Consider the following 20,953-nt stretch of genomic DNA (forward strand, 5'->3'; position numbering starts at 1 on the left):
ACAACAAACATGCTACTATAATGAGCCCCTAAGTAGATGGCATAGGAGAGAACAGGCCCACATTTTTAATTCTGTCCATATTTTTCATTTCCTACCAGAATTACAGATCAAAATGCTTTACTATATTATATGCAATGTTTAAAAATTATGTTCTTAGCTAAGCTAACATATTTAGTCCTTTGCTACAAATATAGGAGATAGAATTCACCATGTGGTATGATTGGTCATTGTATGTCTGTCAGTGTAGATTATAATTAAATCTCTGAGGCTTGGATTCATGGCAACTGAACAGTGAGCCTAACAGTGAAAAGTTGGGATTAATTTTCTTTGTAGTTATCATACAGTAATATTTAAAGTAATGGCACGTGGCAGAATAATTTGTTAGAGGTTTTTATAAAAATTATAGACATAGTGAAATAAGCCAATCAGAGAAAGACAAATACCATGTGATCTCATTTATATGTGGAATCTAATGAACAAAATAAAATGATGAACAAAATAGAAACAGGCACATGGATCCATGGAACAGACAGACAGCTGTTAGAGAGGAGGGGTGAGGGGGGAACCGGATGAAAGGTGAAGGGATTAGCCAAAGAACGTTTAGGCATAACCCACAGACACAGACAAGAGTGTGGTGATGGCCGGGGGGCAGGGGCTGGGTGGAGGTGAGCAAAGGAGAGGGAAATGGGGACTTCTGCAATAATGTCAACAATAAAAATTAAGTTAAATAAAATATATGCACACATTATATATATTATAAGTACATGTATTATATATACATATATATTTAATCTGGGTGGGCTTTACGGCCATTCATTTAGGAAATGAAAGCTCTCTGGACAACCTGTGTAGGGAGTTACCAAACAAAATTGGCAAAAGAGTTCTGGTAAACAAATGATAGCTCAGAGATATAAGAAAGGCTTAATTCTGTGAGAATGAGAACATTATGAACAAGATTATGAATCAATAAACCTATCAGAAATAATTTCTATTAAAGTCATGTATTTGCAAGTATTTTTATAAACCATCAGTTTATATGTAACTTGGATGCTTACTGGTTGCCATTTTAATTATATATAGTAATGACTCTGTGTTTTTACCCAAGCAATTAAGGAAATTCTTCTTACACAAATACAAACTACCTCACCATAATGACCCCTAAATTCCTAGGCATAATCCTTAAAATAACCTAGAACCTAAATCTCTGGTTTATTGACTAGCTTATAGAGCTACAAATAAGAGATATACAAAGAACCCTGTGGCACTTGATAACTTCAGATGTTAGGTGGAAGTTTATTAAGAGGTAATAGATTTGATGAATCTCCTGTCTTTCAAAACTTCTTACAGATTGAGGCCCTCAAGCAATCTAAACAGCATTTTCTCTCTAGAACACACCCATTACTGAACATTTCAGAATCCATGACTTACAAGCTTCATTACAAATACAATCATTGTTGGCCCTTTCAGGATTTGTTTAAAAAATTCATCATAATGCATCCATGTTATGAGTTCACAAGGGGATAAAATAATCAGATGGGGTTAAATTAGACAGTGATAAGATATATTGAGACTACTTCCTTATAACCTCCACAGAAGCTAAATGGCGGAACAAAGAATCCACAAAGGTGGAGGTCAAAGACCTGTCTCTTTAGTTGTTTTAAAAGCATTTACTTCCTATCACAAACTGTGTGTAACACAAGCCTTCATTCAATGAAGTACAGCTGTGTAAACAAGGTACAGTAACTGGATCTTATTGCCTTACCTCTGTCACTTTGCAGAATTGGGGAAAACAAGAATATGGGATTTTTTTCACAGTCTATATTCAGCTGACTTGAAGTAAATAAAAATGGTTATAAAATATAACTTATGGAAAATAATTCCAATAGTTCTTTTGTAAATAAAATCAGAAAAGGTTAATAGTGCATTTGCAAAAATGTTCATCTTCCCTAATTGTTGAATTGATGAATTAATTGTCTGATCTAAGGAATAAAAACAAATATTAAAGTGAAAAATAATATTATCACAATAAACTTTTTTCTATAAAAGAATATAATTAAAAGTTATAGTCAATAACAATTTTCCTATAAGCAAATTATTGATACATGTATATGGTATGTTATTATGGCTTTTCAGTGATATAAATAGAAACAATTATACTGTTTTCCAGTGCCAAAATGTAGATTTGTAAAAATATATTTTATTAATACATTGACCAATCATTCAACTTGTTTGTCCAAAATTTAATGTATTATGTGTGTTTGTGTGTATGTTATACTCTTGAGTTTACCTTTTTTATACTTTTAAAAATTAAGGTATACCTTACATATAATGAAATCCTTCCCTTGTAGTATTCAGTTCTATGAGTTTTTACCAAACAAATATAGCTGTGTAATCACTGTCACAAAAAAGATACAAAACAGCTTTGATCACCCCCAAGAAGTTCCCCATTCTACCCCGAGTCAGTGGCAGGCTGACTCTAACATGGCCCCCTGATTCCAGATGATAAAATTCTGGACTTTGAAGGGATATTATAATGGGATAAAATTCTCAAGACCTTGGAAGAGGTGAATATGTTTTGAATGTGGGAGAAATATAAATCACTGGGGTCCAGAGGGTTGCCTATGGGAGGCAGCCTCTAAGATAGTCCCCAATAATTCCCAGTCCACCGGTATTCATCCTCTTGTTTAATCCCTCCCCTTGCATGAGCGAGGTTTAATAACTCCCATCTACTAAATATAGTTTTGGCAAAGCCAATGGGATGACATTCTTGGTCTTAGGCTGTAAAAAGACAGTGGCCTATATCTTGATGTCTTGGGTGCTTTCCCTTACACTCTCACAAACTCTGTCTGAGGAAAGTCACTGCCATGTTGTGTGCTGACCTTCAGAGAAGCATGTATAGCAAGGAACTAGGAGTGCCCTAAACTAACCAGCTAGCAAGGAACTAAACTCCTTAGTCCAAATTCCACATGGAACTGAATCCTGCCAACAACTATGTAAGTGAATTTGGAGCAGATCCTCCTGCAGTTGAGCCTTCAGATAACACTGCAGTCACCAGACAGCTTAACTGTTTAACTACAACCTCATGAAAGCCCTGAGCCAGAAGCACTCATGTAAACTGTACCCAGATTTCTGACCCACAGAAACTCTGAGGTTTGCCACTAGTGTTATGAAGCAGTAGACAATTAATACAGTGGTCAATCCCCTTCCACCTCATTTCAGTACCAGTGTCCACTGATTTGGCTTCTTTCCTATAGTTTTGCCTCTTTGAGAATGATATATAAATGAATTATACAGGATTTTGCGTCTGGTTTCTTTCACTTGGCATAATGCATTAGAGATCCCTCCATTCTGCTGTGTTTATCTGTACTTCACTCCTTTTTTTTTTTGCTGAGTAGTACTCCATTTGTGTGGATGTACCACTGTTTTGTTTTGTTTGTTTTCAGCCATTCAGCAGTTGAAGAACATTTTGGTTGCCCTACTTTTAGGCAATTACAAGTGAAACAACCACAAATGTTCTAATACGATTTTTCTGGGAAAATGTTCTGATTTCACTTGGGTACAATACCTAGAAGTGAGATTACTGAGCAGTGTGGTATGTTAACATTTAGCTAACTAAGAACTGTTTTCCCAAATGGCTGTGCCTTTTCAGATTATCACCAGTAGTGTATTAGAATTAAGATTGCAGCAGATCGCTGGTGGCATTTGACATTATTTGCATTTATACGTATTTATTTAAATATTCTAATAGGTGTGTAAGGCTATCACATTGGAATTTTAATTTGCATTGCTATAATTGCTAATGACAATTATTTCTCCAAGTATTATTTGGTAACTATAAGGCTTCTTTAACCTGCCTCCTTAAAATTTGTGCCCACATTTTAATTGGATTATTTTTTATTATTGAGTTTTGAAAGGTCTTTATATGTTCTGTCTACAAGTCTTTTATCAGATGTGCGATTTGCAAACATATTCTCCTAGTCTGCAGTTTGACTTTTCATATTTCAACACTATCTTATGAAGAACAAAAGTTTTCAATTTTGATGTAAATCCAACTTATATATTTTAGAGTTTTGTGAAAAAAAAAAAAATGTTTATTGTCTATAACAAAGAAGACAGACAATTTTGTAGAAATTTTCAGAATGATGAGAAATTTGTAAGGGCCTAGAAACTAAGAGAGTCTATATATATTGTACACCTAAAATATATCTATGTAAGTCTCTTGTCTCATATCTTGTCAGCTGTGGAATGGAGAGAAATAACTCTTTAGATTAATCTGAGACATAAACACGGTCCACAAGGAATTTTTACAGCTATATAATAGCTATTTAATCTTCAACTGTGGCTAGGCCAGGAAGTCTTAAGGCATCTTTGGGGTGATGATGCTGTGTTCACTCAGAATTTGGAAAATCCTCAAGTTATAAAGGAAAAAATGTTACAGGCATATTTAATGCTTGGCACTAAGGCATGTTAGAAACACTTTATGCAACATTTAGCATATTGTGTGGTGACTGTGGAACATGAGAAGTGCAGAGTGTTTCAGTTCAAATTTTTAATTTTATAAATAATAAAAATGAAATTAAAAGGAAAAAGAGTTTCATTAAAGGAGAGAAAGCTTTTTATTCTGCCTCTCAGCAGTGATTTTTGATGCATTTACTGCCCTCTTGGATATTTTTTTATTGATGTGTAATTGATATACAATATCCTATAGTTTTAGGTGTACATAGTGACTCCATATATATACACATTATAAAACGATCCCCACAATAAGTCTAGTTACCATCTGTCACCATACAAAGTTATTACAATATTATTGACTATATTCCCTGTGCTTCACATTACATCTCCATGACTTATTTATTTCAGAACTGGACATTTTCTCCTTCAGAAACAGAGGTGACTGGGTCCAAGTATTCTCAAATGGCACATATTTGGTAATTTCCAATAAGTAAAAGACATTAAGGAGCTCAACACACCCTATTAAATGATGGTGCTAAACCTTTTGAATTGGAACAACTGCCTTACTGACTTTTACAAGAAATCCAACACTGTAAAACACTGGGCTGCTCAATTTTTTATTGAAAACAATTGTCACTTTGACTTTGAAGATGCCAGAAATGTGAATTCTTTCAAAGTTTGTTCCATCTTTTTCCGACAGACAAGTATGATTGATAAATGTTTTCAAGAAGTTAACTGAATTAAGCAAACAAAAAAAAGTAGTAACATACTCAAGCTATCAAACTCAAGTCTAACTGGAAAATGTGAATAACATTGAATATACCCTCAACTCTTTTCCTGTTCTGTACTCTTCGAATAAGTTAGCAATGTTATCAATTGTCATCACAACTTTTCTCACTTTCTATAGCAGCAAATAAAAGTGGGAGAGTAAAATTGAAAACATTGCTAATTCATGCAACAAGTAGATATTCTTTGTTGTATTCTTTCCTGATCTGTTCTTTGCCCACTTAATACCAATATACAAATTACTAAATACATCTAAAAATGTCAAATCATTGAGAATAAAATTGATAAGTTGGCTGGATCCCCATGTTTTTGTTCAACATATTTTGCAAATATCCAGATGTTCAGCATTATGAAAACCAAAATTTTCACTTAAAAATTTTTTTTAATTAATTTTTTTAAGATTATAGTTTACATTCAATATTATTTTGCATTAGTTTCAGGTGTACAGCATAGTGGTTAGACAATCATGTGCTTTACAAAGTGTTCCCCCTGACATTTTCAGTACCCAACTAGTGCCATACATAGTTATTACGATATTATTGAGTATATTTCCTTTGCTGTAGTTTACATCCCCATGACTATTTTGTAACTACCAATTTGTATTTCTCAATACCTTCACCTTTTTCATCCAGTTACCCAACCATTGTCTCTCCAAATTTTCACTTTTTAACTGGATGTTTGGCAACATGTAGATATTAAATCATTTCTTTAGGGGAGGTAACAAATGATGGCTCTAAAATTGTCACAAATATTAAATTGTCACTCTAATCTTTTCAGTAGTCATAACTTTAATACATTTTCCTTTTATTTATATTCAAAAGAAAGCTTTTAACTTCTAGCCTTCAGAATTTTAAAATGAATATTCTTCATTTATGTTTATAGTCCTTCAAAATTTAAACAAAGGAAAACAAAAGGTATAGCTTTTCAGTATGAGGCAAAAAAATCTATAAAAATTTATATCATCTTTTTGATCAAAACATCTATTTCTATACAATGCAAAAATGAGAAATAATGTAATGCATATTATTGAATTATTTGAACAAATGCTAAAATTAACTATAATTAAAAGAATGTTATTACTACCTACCACATTTGCTTGCATTAAAATTAAAAATGTAATTTTAAAATTTCAGAATTTTGATGTATCCATATTTATGTCAGTTTTATTCTATTTTAAATCCCATTTGAGGAAGTCTAAGAATTAAAATTATATTTAATATGATTTCATTTATATTGTATATTCTTAAAAATAAAGATTTATTTGGCACTATTTTATTGAATCCCTACTATGTACAAATTGTTACATAGGCATTCTGATAGATAAAAGCACAAAACAGAAAAAACAATCCCTCAAAGAACCTACAACCAAATAGAAGCAAAAGCAATATGTAGAAAGAGCTGATTGATACAGGAAAGTTTTACATGCCTCAAAATAAAAATAATTCTGTGCAATTGTAGATATCCTGCATTAGTCTGTAGTCATACTTTTATAAAAACTTTTTAAAGATTGTCTTAACCAGGGCTTCCATGGAATGAATGTAAGAAGACATTAGTTTCACTCTTCCTAAGAGTTTAAGTGGACACTTCCCTACCCATCTTTCTGTATTGTCTGTTCTCAAAATGTTCTAGAAATGAGACTTCTCAATAGCTCATGCAGTTCAAAGTTGGGTCATTGCATGCGTGCCTCAGTGGTTAGAGTTTCTATGAGTTCCTCCCTATCTTTACTCAGGATGAGATTATTAATAATAATAATAATAATAATAATAATAGCAGCAATGGTTATAAATGTAAAAGTACTTAGCATGTACTAGGAAAAATTTAAATACTTTATCTGTATCAATTCATATATTGCACATAACTATATTAGAAATTAAACATTTTTATTATTTTTATTTTATAGTTGAGGAAATGAAGATATAATAAGATTTAATAACTTGCCTAAGGTAACAGGGCCGGGACTGCCAAGGAAAGAAAAAAGTCTCATATCTTGTTAGTAGCATCTGCTACCAGGCCCATCTCCATGTTCCTCCGAGAGTGCTCACTGTCTTCTCAACACTATTTTTGCTCTTACATCCAGGTTCTTTCATCATCTCTCTGCTTTAGAAAGCCTGTACCTGACTATTCGTGTTTCTCCAAATGCAGATGAATAGTAATTTTATTCACCAAAGACTCACCATTTTATAAGTTATGCAAGATTTTGTTCCTCCCTTTACTCTCTAAATATAAAAAGAATAGGATGGTTTAGTGGGAAACTTTCCTGGTTGCCTTGCCAGATCTAGAAGTAAGAGTGTTTAGAAAACTTTAGCTGAACGGTGGGTTTTTTTAGAGAGAAGGAGAGAGTCTAAAGGGCACCTGTTGTTCTGTTCTGTTCTGTTACACAGGTGCTTAAGTTCAAATGCTAGGAAAAAAGATCCCTATGACAAGCAAGAGGTATTAGGAATAGAAAGGGAAGTGGACAGTCAGGTCTTGAGGAATGACAGAAGCAAAAAGAAAGGAGCTCATGCTAGTAGTGGGATGAGCCCCCAAAAGTCTCTGACTTACAGTCTCTCTCCACACTTTAACCTCGTTGTCTAACCCTTTCCAGGTTAGAGTCCTTGTCCAAGCAAACCAGCCATGCCTTTAAATAAAACACGAACTTCCCTCATCCTGTATCAGGCAGGTGGAATAGAAAGTAAGAGGGGGTTGCTCACTCCGCTGCAAGGAGAGAGATGCTCCTTGGCTTCCCAAGTTTAAAGGCTAAATGCAGTTCCCTCCTAAAATATTATTGGACACGGTAAAAAGCAGTATTTCACCTGTGTGTACATGTGTTTGTGTACATTTAAGGTAGACAGGCAGATATAAAACACACATAGTTTCAAATTACATTCCATTTAGGAGTACAGATATACAGGATGGTGCTGATGGCTTTTCCTATACACTGAAGAGAAGTAAATAGTATGTTTATGTGTGAAGGCAGAGAGAGTTCCAAATTGCAGCTATTCAAAGCAGACTGAGCTTTATTGCATGTGGGCAAACCATATATTCTCTGTAACACTTCCAACTTGTGAGATAAACTAGTCGCCCACTGGCTTAAAACAAAAGAATAGCTCTGCCAGTGTGGATCAGTGGTCAGGGCACATGCTCGGGTTGGGGCTCAATCCCTAGTAGGGGGCGTGCAGGAGGCAGTTGATGGCTGTTTCTCATCAATGTTTCTATCTTTCTCTCTTTCTCTCTCCCTTCTTCTCTAAAAATCAATAAAAACATATTTTTTAAAAAAGAAAAATTTATTATTGAACTAAAGTTTTCTTAAGTGGTATGAATACTGAAATTTCCAGAAATATAATAGGTTGGTGAAGAGACATTTTTGGTTAAAGAAGATTCCCATACCTCTCAACCATGTGGAAATAGCCACGTCCTTAGGAAAATTATCCCTCTCTGCAAAACTAGCAGAATTAAATAAAAAGTCCTGGAAATATAAGTTATCAGTATTACATTTAAAAATAATTACTGCCCTAGCCAGTTTGGCTCGGTGGTTAGAGCATCGGCCCACCAACTGAAGGGTCTCCAGTTGGATTCTGGTCAAGGGCACGTACCTCGGTTACAGGCTTGATCCCCAGCCCTGGTCAGGGCCCCTGCAGGAGGCAACCAACCGCTGTGTATCTCTCTCTCTCTCTCTCTCTCTTTTTCTCTCTCTCTTTCCTCCTTCTACTCTTGCTGAAAAGCAATGGAAAAAAATACCCTTGAGTAAGGATTAAAAAAAAAAATTACCAGTTTGACAATTTTGATGTTTCATGAAGATCACATATCCATTTAATAAAACCCACTTCTAGTGCACTTTGAGCTTGGTTGTCAGCAGCAACATTAATGTCAAGACTTAGGTTTTGGTGCAGTTAGTGATTTTATCTTACAATACATTCAGATTCTAAGGCGTCTACATGCTTTACATAGATTAAAAGCAAGAAATCTTCCCAAGTACTTAATGATATATCATTGGCATTCATAACGACCTTGCTAGCACAATCAGGGGGGCAGAAACTGAGGGGAGAGAACTGTCTTTATGTCAATAGAATCAGCTGGGATTGGCAAGCACTCCCACGACACTTCTGTGCGGCATGCTAGCCTGGGGCGAGACACAATGAACTTCTGCTGTATTATGTTTGGAACAATGATTTATATAATTTGTCTCCACAAGTCACAGAATCCAAGAACAAATAACCTCCAAAGTTTGAAAGGAAAGCAACGTAAGGAAGTGAACAAAGAAACAAAAAAAACAGGGATTGTCCGAAAAAAGAAAAACAGGGAAAAAATTGCACTAAAACCATTAGTTAGAAAGTAGCCGCAATCTGTTTTCATTCTTTCCCTAATGAACCTCATGGATGTAGATTACCCCTGTCAACAACAATAAACACCTACCAGGATCTCTTTGCCAATAATAAGGGCTTTCTATTGCTCTTACCATTTGCTTTTGTGTTTGGAACTAAATTTTACCGCTTCATAGCAAATGAGTCTGGCTTTCACGTTAGAAACATTCAATATGACTGAATTCACTATTACTGACTGTCCCGATTGGAATGAATCAGTCTATCCTTTGCGAATGGGGTCATTTTGACACAGATTAGCATTGCCACTGGTCTTTGAGGAAGAATCTACACCTGATGGATTTCCTTCTGTACATTCAGGAACTGCTGTTCCACATTCTGCTGTTACCACTTGTTGACACACCTTAGAACTGAACACTATTTGTTACTTTGATGAGTTACTTTGCCATTTCCTCTGTCCCCTTCAAAGTACTCCTTAAATCTGAACATATGAACGAGATGATACCAATGACTACCAAGTTTTAGTATTACTGGAGAAATAATTCTCATGTAATAGTCTTTGACCTTTGGGCATAGAGAGATGGAAGTGGTTACGTAGGAATATATTCCCTCAATATTCTCATAGGGATCATCTCATATCCTGCTCCCTAGGTCCCTCAACCATGACTCCATTGCTACATGACCTTCAAATCCAAATGCTGTTTATGAACTGAATTCATTGTTTTCTGCCTAGGCTTCCTGGTTTGTTTGCTTTCCTGATCTTGTAATATGACTATTAGACCTTCAAACACTCCCTTTTCCCTCCCTTTAACCCCCATCAAGATGCCTCTATGGGCTTCCATCAATCAACTGTATCACCCGCTTCCTTCCTTTCCTATCTCATACCCACTTTCCTAGATCCAGGCCTCACTGTGTCAGTAGAATCAGGGAATATTTACTGCGTGATGTCTGTGTATCAGGTGTGCTGCCCAGGATGGCTCACAGTCTAGAGCTTGGTCAGCAAATGCCCGACATGGGCCAAACCCAGCCCACAGCCTGCTTTATACAGCCAGCAAGGTAAGAACGGTTCTTACATTTTTAAATGCAAGTAAAAATTTAAGTAAAACCAAAAGGATTAAGAGTTTATGACACATGAATGTTACATAAAAAGATATTTATCTTCCTCTTTCTCACATAGCCTCTACTCCCTGGGCTTTGTGGGCACCCTCAACACTTCCATGGTCCCCTGTCTTTGCATAACCTGGCAAAATGTTCTTTTTTCAAGGACCACTGCACCTGTCATTTTCTTCAGGAAATCACATCTAGTCCTCCCCAGCCACAGTCATTATGTAATGCTTATTGCTCCTATGCCTTGAACATCACAAGTTCTCTGCTATGCTGCATCCTTACCTATTTTATAAATTTCTTAATGAGATTAATTTGTCTACCATTGTGTTTCCCACAGCACCTACCATTGTGTCTTTGCATAACAGACACTAATATTTTTTTCTTGATTGAACCAATGCTTATCAAATAAAACCGGTTCGTTGGAATAGTTAATAACCAAGTCACACTATTTAATTTGCTAAATACATGGATTTTAATTAGTAAAATAAAAAATTCTTTAAATTTTTCTTTTTTCTTTACACTGACTGACTCCTTCTCTCTAACTTCGGTCATATCCAAACATTCCACTCTGCAAAACATGATCCTTTGACCTTCCCTTTCCTTAATATGTTTTTATCTCAAATATCTTAAAAGAGCAGATTATTTAACTTCCGTACCTCCCATTCATTCTTAAACTCATTGCTAATATCACTTAATTTTTTCCAAAATCATTACTGGCCTCTTTTTTTGCCAAAACGAAAGACTTCTTTTTAGATGTCATCCTATTTGAACTTCCTGAAACATTTAACCAGGGCTCCTGTCTGGAAAATCTTTTCTTTTGGCTTCACTAACATCCCTTGCTCCCAGCTCTGTTTCTTCATTCAGGCCAAGTGCACGTCCATAACTTCTTCTCTTGTTCTCACCCACCTTAAAGAAACCAGCTTTTGTTTTCCTTTGTTCCTCGCTTTCATTATTTTTCATTGTATTCTATTAACTGAAATGACTTCAATAATCAATTATACAAAGTTGATGAATCTCAAATACTTTGGTCTACAGGTCTACCTCAACTTCTGGGTATGAATTCTTGTGAGCATTGTATACATGTTATGCCCTTAATTAACTCATTGTCTTGCTTCCCACACCCCTGGTATCATTTCTTTCTTAATGGCACCATCATCTTGGTGGCCCAGGCAATGGAGATAACAGTCAGGGAAGACCTCCAAGCAGAGCTAAATCTTAGAGCTTTTTTGTAACCTTCTGCCTCTCTTTAGATAATTATGATGTACTGGGCACATAATCAGCACAAATCCCATTATTTCTCAATGAATGAATTTTTAAACATTAGCTTGTGCTAATGTTTACTAATACACTGTGGCAAACAGGCCTAAAAGTTGGTTTTATTATTAAAGGAACAATTATATATATGAGAAAATATGAAGGAAAATGTGGAATGGCAAAGGGAACATGGAAAAACATTATAAGTGAAGGTCTGTCATAAAATGAGATAGTCTTTCTTCAAGGATTTGATATTTTAGAGAAATTCGTAAGGAGCAGTGCATGAAAGAACTGAAAAACTGTATTTGACAAATCAAACTCTAAAATAATGAGATAGCTTTCATAGTCACAGACACTTTCCTCTCGTTTTAAATCTCTCTGCTCCTCTGGGCCCGAACTTGGAATATCAAACTTGGAGTCCATCCACCTGGATGCTGTTTTTAGATTTCTTAACCCTTGAAAGGCTGTCATGACTAGAGTTATCTCAGTTTTTCATAATTTAGCTTATTTCATTATAAAATTAATCTTTATGTGGAAAATACATATATTTTGATACACTTTTGAGGTTAAGAGAATATGAATGTGATACATCATTTTATCATTTTTTTTTTCCTAGAATCCTCAACATTAAAAAAGAAGATGAAGGAAAAAGAGGAAACAGGAGAAAGAAAGACTATAACTACACAAAATCCTCTAAACATTTTAAAATTCCCAAATGAAAAACAAAGAAATGGTCAAAATACATAAGGCTACTCATGTGGTTCTGTTGCAGTGTAAGCCCCATTTGCTTGTAAAATCCAAAGGAAATCAATCAAGTCTTCCACACTCCCTCTCTCTCCCTCTCACCTGCCATTCAAAATATGTGGTTATTCTTAGAACTAGACTTAATCTGTCAAATACAAAGAATCATCAATTTTATCAAAAAAATATTCTTCATGAGAGTAACTTTGTATTCAAACATAATTTCTAAAAATATGTTGGCGCAAACATTTTATAGTGTCATTAATATCAGGAACTGTTATTTTTAAAGTTATTGTGCCTGCAATGGAGATCAATTAAATTGGTGGCAAGTAATGTCACGAAGAAGAATATGATCAAAATCTAATGCTCACATTGAACATTCCTCAGAAAATCTAATGTCCATGAATCCACAATAACTTGCCTTGATCTCTGAGCTTTGTAGTACAATGTAAATTTGAGTAGCCACAAATCTATTAGTTGGTAACACCACAAATTAACGTAGGACAAAAACAATGATTTTAACACATGCATCCTAGCAATTCTGTTTTTTCTTGTGATCAACTTATCAGAAACATTGTCAAATAACACACACACATACACACACACAAAAAAAACAACAACCAGAAAAAACATCAACAATGCTCCTGGTGTTGCAAAGTTGCATAACACGTTTTCCTATAATGATGTCACGTTTAATGCTGAAGACCACATGAAACAGATTAACTGTGACCAAATTAGCCTTCTTTTTAAGGCCAGCTGATATGCACATGTAAAACATGAAACACTGGTACTTTGAGATGCAACTAAATGATTCCTACACACTATGCTGTAAATAATTTCAACCTCTTTAATATATTTGTTTGTTTCATTAAACAACCAACATGACAGCCTCAGTAATTTCAGTGCATTTCCATTCCTGAGATACCAGAAAAATGCTTTGATTGCATTTCTTTTTTTTTTTTTTTGGTTGTGTAGCGCCTCGTTTGTTCTTCTGTTCTTGTGTTCTTTGCCGTCTTTGTGAAAGATGGATGTCTCGTGTCACTGCTAGGACGTGCATACTGTTCAGCCTTGCTGCAATCTATGTCTTCATCCTCTTGCTCCACAGGACGCCACATATTTTGGCAGCCAGCATTCAGATGGGAAGTGTTTTAAAGGCCATAAGCGATGCCAATGAAACCTTTCCCACAATGCTCAAAACTTAGTGGTTGAAGGCTGAGGCACCAAATGGTGCCACTAAAGGAAATACATGAGTATGTTAGCTGGAAGGTACTTGCGCTGTTTCTCTAACCAATACTAAAAGAGATTCCAAATTTCCTCAATCATTAAACATTTCACCAGAATATCGTCCAGTGATAGCCTGGGAGAATCTGGATCTGTTTAACAACGCCTGACCCTTTTTTTTCCAGACATAAGAGCTTAGTAATGATCAATTGTGTTAATAATAGCAATTGTCAGTATGCTGTTTTAGAAGTAATTTCCACAGTATAACAGGATCCAGCTATACCTCCACCCCTATGGAGAACAGAGCAATAGGAGGGAACCCTTTTCAATGCAAGTGAAATGAAAGGAATGTATAGAAGATGAGAGGAAACAGGTGTTTAAGAAGCACTGAGCTCCTTAGTGGGGGGAAAAGGTGCTCTTGTGGAAGCAAGATCTTCAGTGAACAAAATCAGTTCAAGTCCACCATGTTCTTCTCTCTATGGGTGAGTTAAGGTATTGTTTTCTCATCAAGAGAACCATGTGGCTGCATTCGCAATATCAAGAAGGACTAGAATGTGGGTTTTACTTTCTTATAGGTGAGTTGGATTCTGATTGATATAAATAAGGTACTCATTTGATTGCCTCAGGTTACAAATGCAGTAAAGCCAACAGATCCAATGGAAACAACTAACCAGATGGTGGTTTGAGCTACCAGCTTGGTCTTATTATCTCCATGCTTTCAGCAAATGATTTACTTCTTTGAACCACCCAGTGAAACAGACATTCAGTAGTTTGCAAGTAATATCATTAAGCAGAAAACTCGAATTGATCCTAACAGCCACGAGTAATTTCTCCAGCAAGCTTTTTTGTTATTATTGTGTTGTTTTTTTTTTGTTTTTTTTTTAAGTTTTTTGCTTAGGTTGCTGCCAAGACTTTATCAAATATAAGTAAAATTCTACCAGGTGTTTCCTGTTGCTTTTGAATTAGAGTCACTGAAAAGCATCCAGGAAAACAAAAACAAAGGAGGAAGAGATAATTAAAAACTATAAATAAAATGATTCTTCCAGGGAGTTTGAAAGAGAGGTGAAGGTATGTTGAAGGAAAAGCAAAAATGTATAGGATTCTAGGTCAGTACACTAATATCAACAAGGACTTGACTCTTACTTTCTTGCTGTGTTAAAGGAGAGAAAATTGAGAAGAAGAGAGAGAAAGAAATCATTACCTGATAGCAACCAAGTATTACATGTTATAGAGTTATTACAATGTTATTATCTAAGATATTCCGACTCCTAATTTTCATTATCAGTTAAGGATTAATATCCTGCTTAATTCTGTACATGGATCTCATCACTACTTTTGCTGTATCAAATACAAAAATTAAATCATGTCCTTTTGCATTTGATGTGTATAACACAAATTGAATAAAACTTGTTTTTAATATCATCTTCTCTTATTCCCCAGTTATTAAGTATTCTGGTTCTCCAGCATCTTATCTCACCTGAATGATAATTCTGAAAAGATGTGTACTCTTACTTCTTGGTGCAACTTTTATTTGCTTTCTTTGGAATATCATTATGACACATGTCCTTGTCACATAGGCTCTATGCTTCTTTCTTTTTTTTAAAATTGATTTTTAGAGAGAGAGAAACATCAATATGAGAAAGAAACATCGATTGGCTGCCTCCCACACTAACCCCAACTGAGGATCGAACCTGGAACCAAGGCATGGCTCCTGACCGGAAATTGAACCGGCAGCCCTCAGTGCACAGGATGGTGCCCAACCAACTGAGCCACATAGGCCAGGGCTGTACTTATTTCTTGACTCTTTTCACTACAATATACGCAATCCCTGAACGTTAACAAGTTTTCACTTAGAGAAGGAAAATGAGATGCAGAGAGAGTAACTTGCCCAAGGGCACAAAGTAATTTGGTGACAAAATTGGAATAATACTACAAATAATCACCTCTTACATATGTGTAAGAATTTATCGTGAGCCACATGCCTGACTTATAGTTTATGTATTACAACCACACTCTCAACAAATTAATATATGGAAAAAACAGAAATGAAATTTTGGAGACTGAGGTTATAGTTTGATGATAATTTGGTGACTTCTGACAAAACTAAACACACACTTGCCATATGAACCAGCAATTGTGTTCTTTGAGTATTTACCCAAAGAAGTTGAAAGTATATCCACACAAAACCCTGCACATGGCTATTCGTAGCAGTTTTATTTATAACAGCAAAAAATTGGAAGCAACTAAAATGTCCTTCCGTGACATTTTTTGATGTCACAAAATAGATAACGGTGAATGGATAAACTGTGGTACATCCAGACAATGGAATATTATTTAGCACTAAAATGAAAGAGCCAGTAAGTTGTGAAAGATGTGGAGGAACCTTAAACACATATTCATAAGTGGAAGAAACCGATCGAGAAAGGCTACATAATGTATGGTTCAACTATATGACTTTTCAGAAAAGGTAAAACTGTGGAGGGAATAAAAAAATCAGTGGTTGCCAGGGGTTGGGGCAGGTGGAAGGATGAATAGGTGGAGCACAGATGATTTTTAAGGCAATGAAAATATATGTTATTATAATAATAGATGTAAGGCAATGAAAATATATGTTACTATAATGATAGATGTAAGGCAATGAAAATATGTGTTACTATAATAATAGATGTAAGGCAATGAAAATATGTGTTACTATAATGATAGATGCATGTCATACATTTTTACAAACACATAGAACATGTAACGCTAAGAGTGAACAGTAATGTAAACTATGGACTGTGGGCATTTACGGTGCATCAATTTAGGGTCATCATTTGTAACTAATGTGCCACTCTGGGGGGCTATTGATAATGGGGAAGGCACACATGTGTGGCAGCAAGGAGTACATGGGAATCTCCGTATGTACCTTCCCCTTAACTTGTTCTGTGAGCCTAAGAAGGCTCCATAAAAACAAAGTTTTAAATTCAACAAAATCTTTTTAAAACTTACTTCCAGTTTTTTCTCTGTTGTTATTTCACCCTATTCCGTAGAAGAGTTTCTCATCTTTATCTTCCAAGCTTTGTTTGGAGTATTTTCTTTCTGTTCTCATGTATTTAATTTGTAAGATATCATTTTTATTCTTATATAGTTGTTTTATATAGCATTCTTTTCTTGTTTCATAAATACAGTGCCTACTCTCCCTTCTCTAAAGACATGCAATAGGATTTAAAACTATTTTCTTCTGCTCTTCGGAGTGTCTCTGTTTCCTCTGAGACTCTTTTGTTGCTATTGCAGTCTTATTTTTTAAATTTTGACCTCTATCTTTCTCAGACACTTTGAATATTTATAGGTGAGGAAGAAATCTGTCTATTGTTGGCCAGATTATAAGAATTCTCTAGAGATTCTTGAATCGAGTGGGGAAAAATTTCCTTAGTTTTCCTCGGTTCACAGTTCAATCATCCTGCCCTCAGCTCTATTTGCTATCCTTAAGGTCAAGACCTTCTAGTCCACTGTGATCAGAAAGTAAGTTTTCTGTATTCTCTTTAATTAAGAAATAAAGTTTGCCCAGCTGTTGTGGGGTTCTGGGGATGACTAATGCTTAATACAGAATTTCAATTGATCCTCTAGTTTTCAAGGCCAACTATACACCCCTTCAGATGCACCTACTGTCTTCAGTTCTTGAGACTTTTATGAGTTCTCTGGTGCAAATCATCTTTGTTCTTGGCACCAAACTCTGTGACCTTGGGTTTCAGCCTTTTTGACTCAGCTATCGTTTAAGTCTTGTCCATTAACTTTCATCTTTCAAGTTTTGTTGAAGCACCCTCTGTTTATTGCTCAATATCCTTGGGGTTTAGGACTTTCATTGTCTATCTTATAACTGTAACTTTCATGAGGTTAATCTCCTTACTATGATTGTCAGGAGACTTCTCCAAGAAGCAGAGATAATGCAAGTGATCAATCAGCCCTGTTAAGTGGAAGCAAGTGACCATGTTTTGTAGAGTAAACTGATATAAATAATCTATGGAGTTATCTTTTAATGATGTTTAATAATGTAACATAATACTCAGTCATTTAAAACCAAAAAAACTTATTTTTCAATGAAGTTTTGGGAATGTAATATCAAGACTGTCAATTTTCCAAACAAAGAATTTGAAACGAAGGGTGAGACAAAACTAGGTTTGCAGTTGTTCGTATGGAAAAGAACATAATAATTAATAAATAATACATTTCATTTGAACATTCAGGTTTAGGACCACTGTAACCATTTCAAACACTTGGGGCTGTAAACTATTTCGTGTACTCTTAACTGTAAACCTTCTTTTGACACACTCTATATTGATTCTTAGTGCATATTATGTTTAAAAAATCAGTGTTCTCTAAAGTCTAATAATTATTCATTAGTCAAATAATTTTAATAAATGTATGTCCCCCTCTTAGAGGTACACACACGATACTTATTAAGATAAAAGTTCAGAGTAAAGAAAATTTAACTTTGTTTAAATTTTGATTTTCTAAACACTTGAAAGTGTGACAATTTCCCTGCAAATTTCCTATCAATATCCAGTAGAATATTTGTTCTGTACAATACATTCTATGAAACCCTGCTGTGGGTTTAATATTTTCCCTGGTACAGTTTGCTGACATAATGTGTAATTTTTATTGCAATTATTATCAATTCTCTTAAATGTCTTAGAAAAGAGTTATAGTGGATTAGTTTGCCATGATGATAATAATATTACTTGACTTAAGTTTGGTTGATAAGTTTGGCAAGGATAAGACTATACAATTAGCTCTTTAAAATGTAAATGTTGCCTTGGCTGGTGTGGCTCAGTTGGTTGGAGTGTGTCCTATATACTGAAAGGTTGTGGCTCCATTCCCAGTCACAGTCGGAGGGCAGCCAATCAATGTTTCTCTCTTTCTTTCCCTTCCCCTCTCTCTAAAATCAATAAGCATATCCTCAGATGAGGATTTAAAAAACAAAAAAGTAAATATCTTTTACAGGATATATTACTACAGTAAAATCATTAATATTTGGACTCCGACTATCAAGTGTGATAGTCATATTTTATGCAGAAAACATAAATATAAAGAACCAATTACTCCTGCTATCTACGCATTTTACCTAGTTCCACAGTTAAGAAGAAGTCACAGCCTTGCCATGTTTTATTTTTTAGTACAGATACATATGTGTTGAAAAACTAACCCACCTGAGATGCTCAAAATTGTTATTTCAATTATATACTATATACTATATAATGAAGTAAACTAGAGTACATTTGCATAAAAACTATTTGGAGCCAGGAAGCAAAAAAAAAAAGAGAGAGAGAGAGAGAGAAGAAAGATTATTTAACTCATAGGACTGTTTATTCTCTCACTTGCCTACAAGAAAGTGTCACTTGAATTACCAACGTAGCTATTTTTCTGCTGTTAGCTCTTAACCAAATATTGGCACCTAAGAGCACTGTCTCTCCTTCAGTGGATCAAGCCAAATACAACTCCAGCCCCAAAAAGACATCCTGTCCCTCCTTCCACAGCCAGCAGTCTCCTTTCACAGTTCCAAAGAAAAACAAGAACAAATATTTGCAGAGGTTTTTGTCTTGTACCCAAAATGAGCACTAATAAAATCCTGCTTAGAGGAAAGCACTGAGAGAGTATATGAAAACGATACTGTAATGTCAAAGTGGGAAGCATTAATTCAAATATGCAGGAGTATTTTTAGATGGTACTGACAGTTTGCACGAAGCTTGGGAGTGGTGTGACTTGCCTTCATAGGAAAGGAATGGCCTAGCCTGGGAATTTTATTGGCAGATATCATAGCTTAAAAATGCACATGGGATGTCTGTCTTATAAAGCAGCAAGTATAATATTTTACATTTTTTTCATTTTATGATAGGAATCGGTTATTATACAAGAGAAAAGCTTTCTTGCTTTTCTCATTACTCATCTTACTTTTGCTAGACAGTATTAAACAGGAGTCTGCATATTATCTTGGATTTTATGGCTCTCAATGGTTTGTAAATTACTTTCACATACATTGCTTCTTTTAATCCATGCAACAACTACCAAGGGTGTTATTAATATTTCTGCTTTATCTAAGAGAAAACTGATGATCAAAACGGATTAGTGAATTGCCTAAGACTTCCACAATCACTAAATGATAGAACTGTGTGTGGTACCCTAAACCTCTGCTTCCAAATCCAAAAAGGACACGCCCCTTCCCACCCCTGTGACATGGTCTTTCTTCTTTTAATTAGCTTAACATAACCCCGAACCTTACAAAATGTCAGCCTACATTAAGGGAGTTATTTTCTATCCTGTGTCAGACTGGAGCACACAAAATTACCCTCTTTTTTCCCCAGGTCAGAAGCACAAGAATAGCAGTGATATCAAATAGTTCGATCATACAGAACCCCTGTGAAGATATTTGATAATTTGCAATAGTACTCATATCTAAATGCCCGGTTTTAAAAGTGTACTATAAAAAATTAAATGTTTCTTTTCATTTTAAAACATCAGTTCTAGCACTGCAAGCTGTGTCTGTGTACACATGCTGGTTTCATCAATTTGACTGAGTCAGTCGAGCCTATGCAAATAAAATCGTCCAATGGTTTTTTGACAAAACTATTTTGTTTTTGTTTTACTGAATGAATCAATAAAGTTGGTTTAAAAGGGTTCGTTTGGATAGAAATAGTGTGAGTGATGCAGTGAGAAAAGGTGCTTGTGGGCAGGGGTTCAAGGGAGTTCTCAGATGACAGAGGCCCTTCTGCAAGGCCTCAGGATGCTGAGAGGGAGGGAAGAGCGGTCATGTTCAGAATGCTCTCATTTCCTGCCCTCTCCCCAGGGAGGCATAGATATCATAAAAGGTCCTGGAATGAACTTTTCCAAATCTTAAAATAATTCCTTTTCAACTTTTAAGGATGGGCAAAATTTAGGTTGGAGCTTTCCTTAAAAAAAAAAAAAAGATAGTCATTTAAAAAAGAAAAAGAAAAATCACACTGCCCAAACCATGAATTTAATAACTTGTGTTCATAGATTTTTACAATGGTTTTAAGCAAAGTGATATTTTTTTGTTTTTTATGTGTGTTTTTTTTTTTTTTTTAAGGATAGATTTT

General features: G+C 35.1%; 1 protein-coding gene across 1 annotated transcript in view; it reads right to left on the bottom strand.

Annotated features, from left to right (window-relative positions):
* AGMO (alkylglycerol monooxygenase) overlaps nucleotides 1–20,953 on the bottom strand; it is a 264,197-nt gene that overhangs the window by 172,492 nt on the left and 70,752 nt on the right. The gene's annotated exons all lie outside the window — the stretch shown is intronic.

The sequence above is a fragment of the Miniopterus natalensis genome, chromosome 10 (genome assembly GCF_054644295.1).
Source record: "Miniopterus natalensis isolate mMinNat1 chromosome 10, mMinNat1.hap1, whole genome shotgun sequence".
NCBI classification, from domain to species: domain Eukaryota; kingdom Metazoa; phylum Chordata; class Mammalia; order Chiroptera; family Miniopteridae; genus Miniopterus; species Miniopterus natalensis.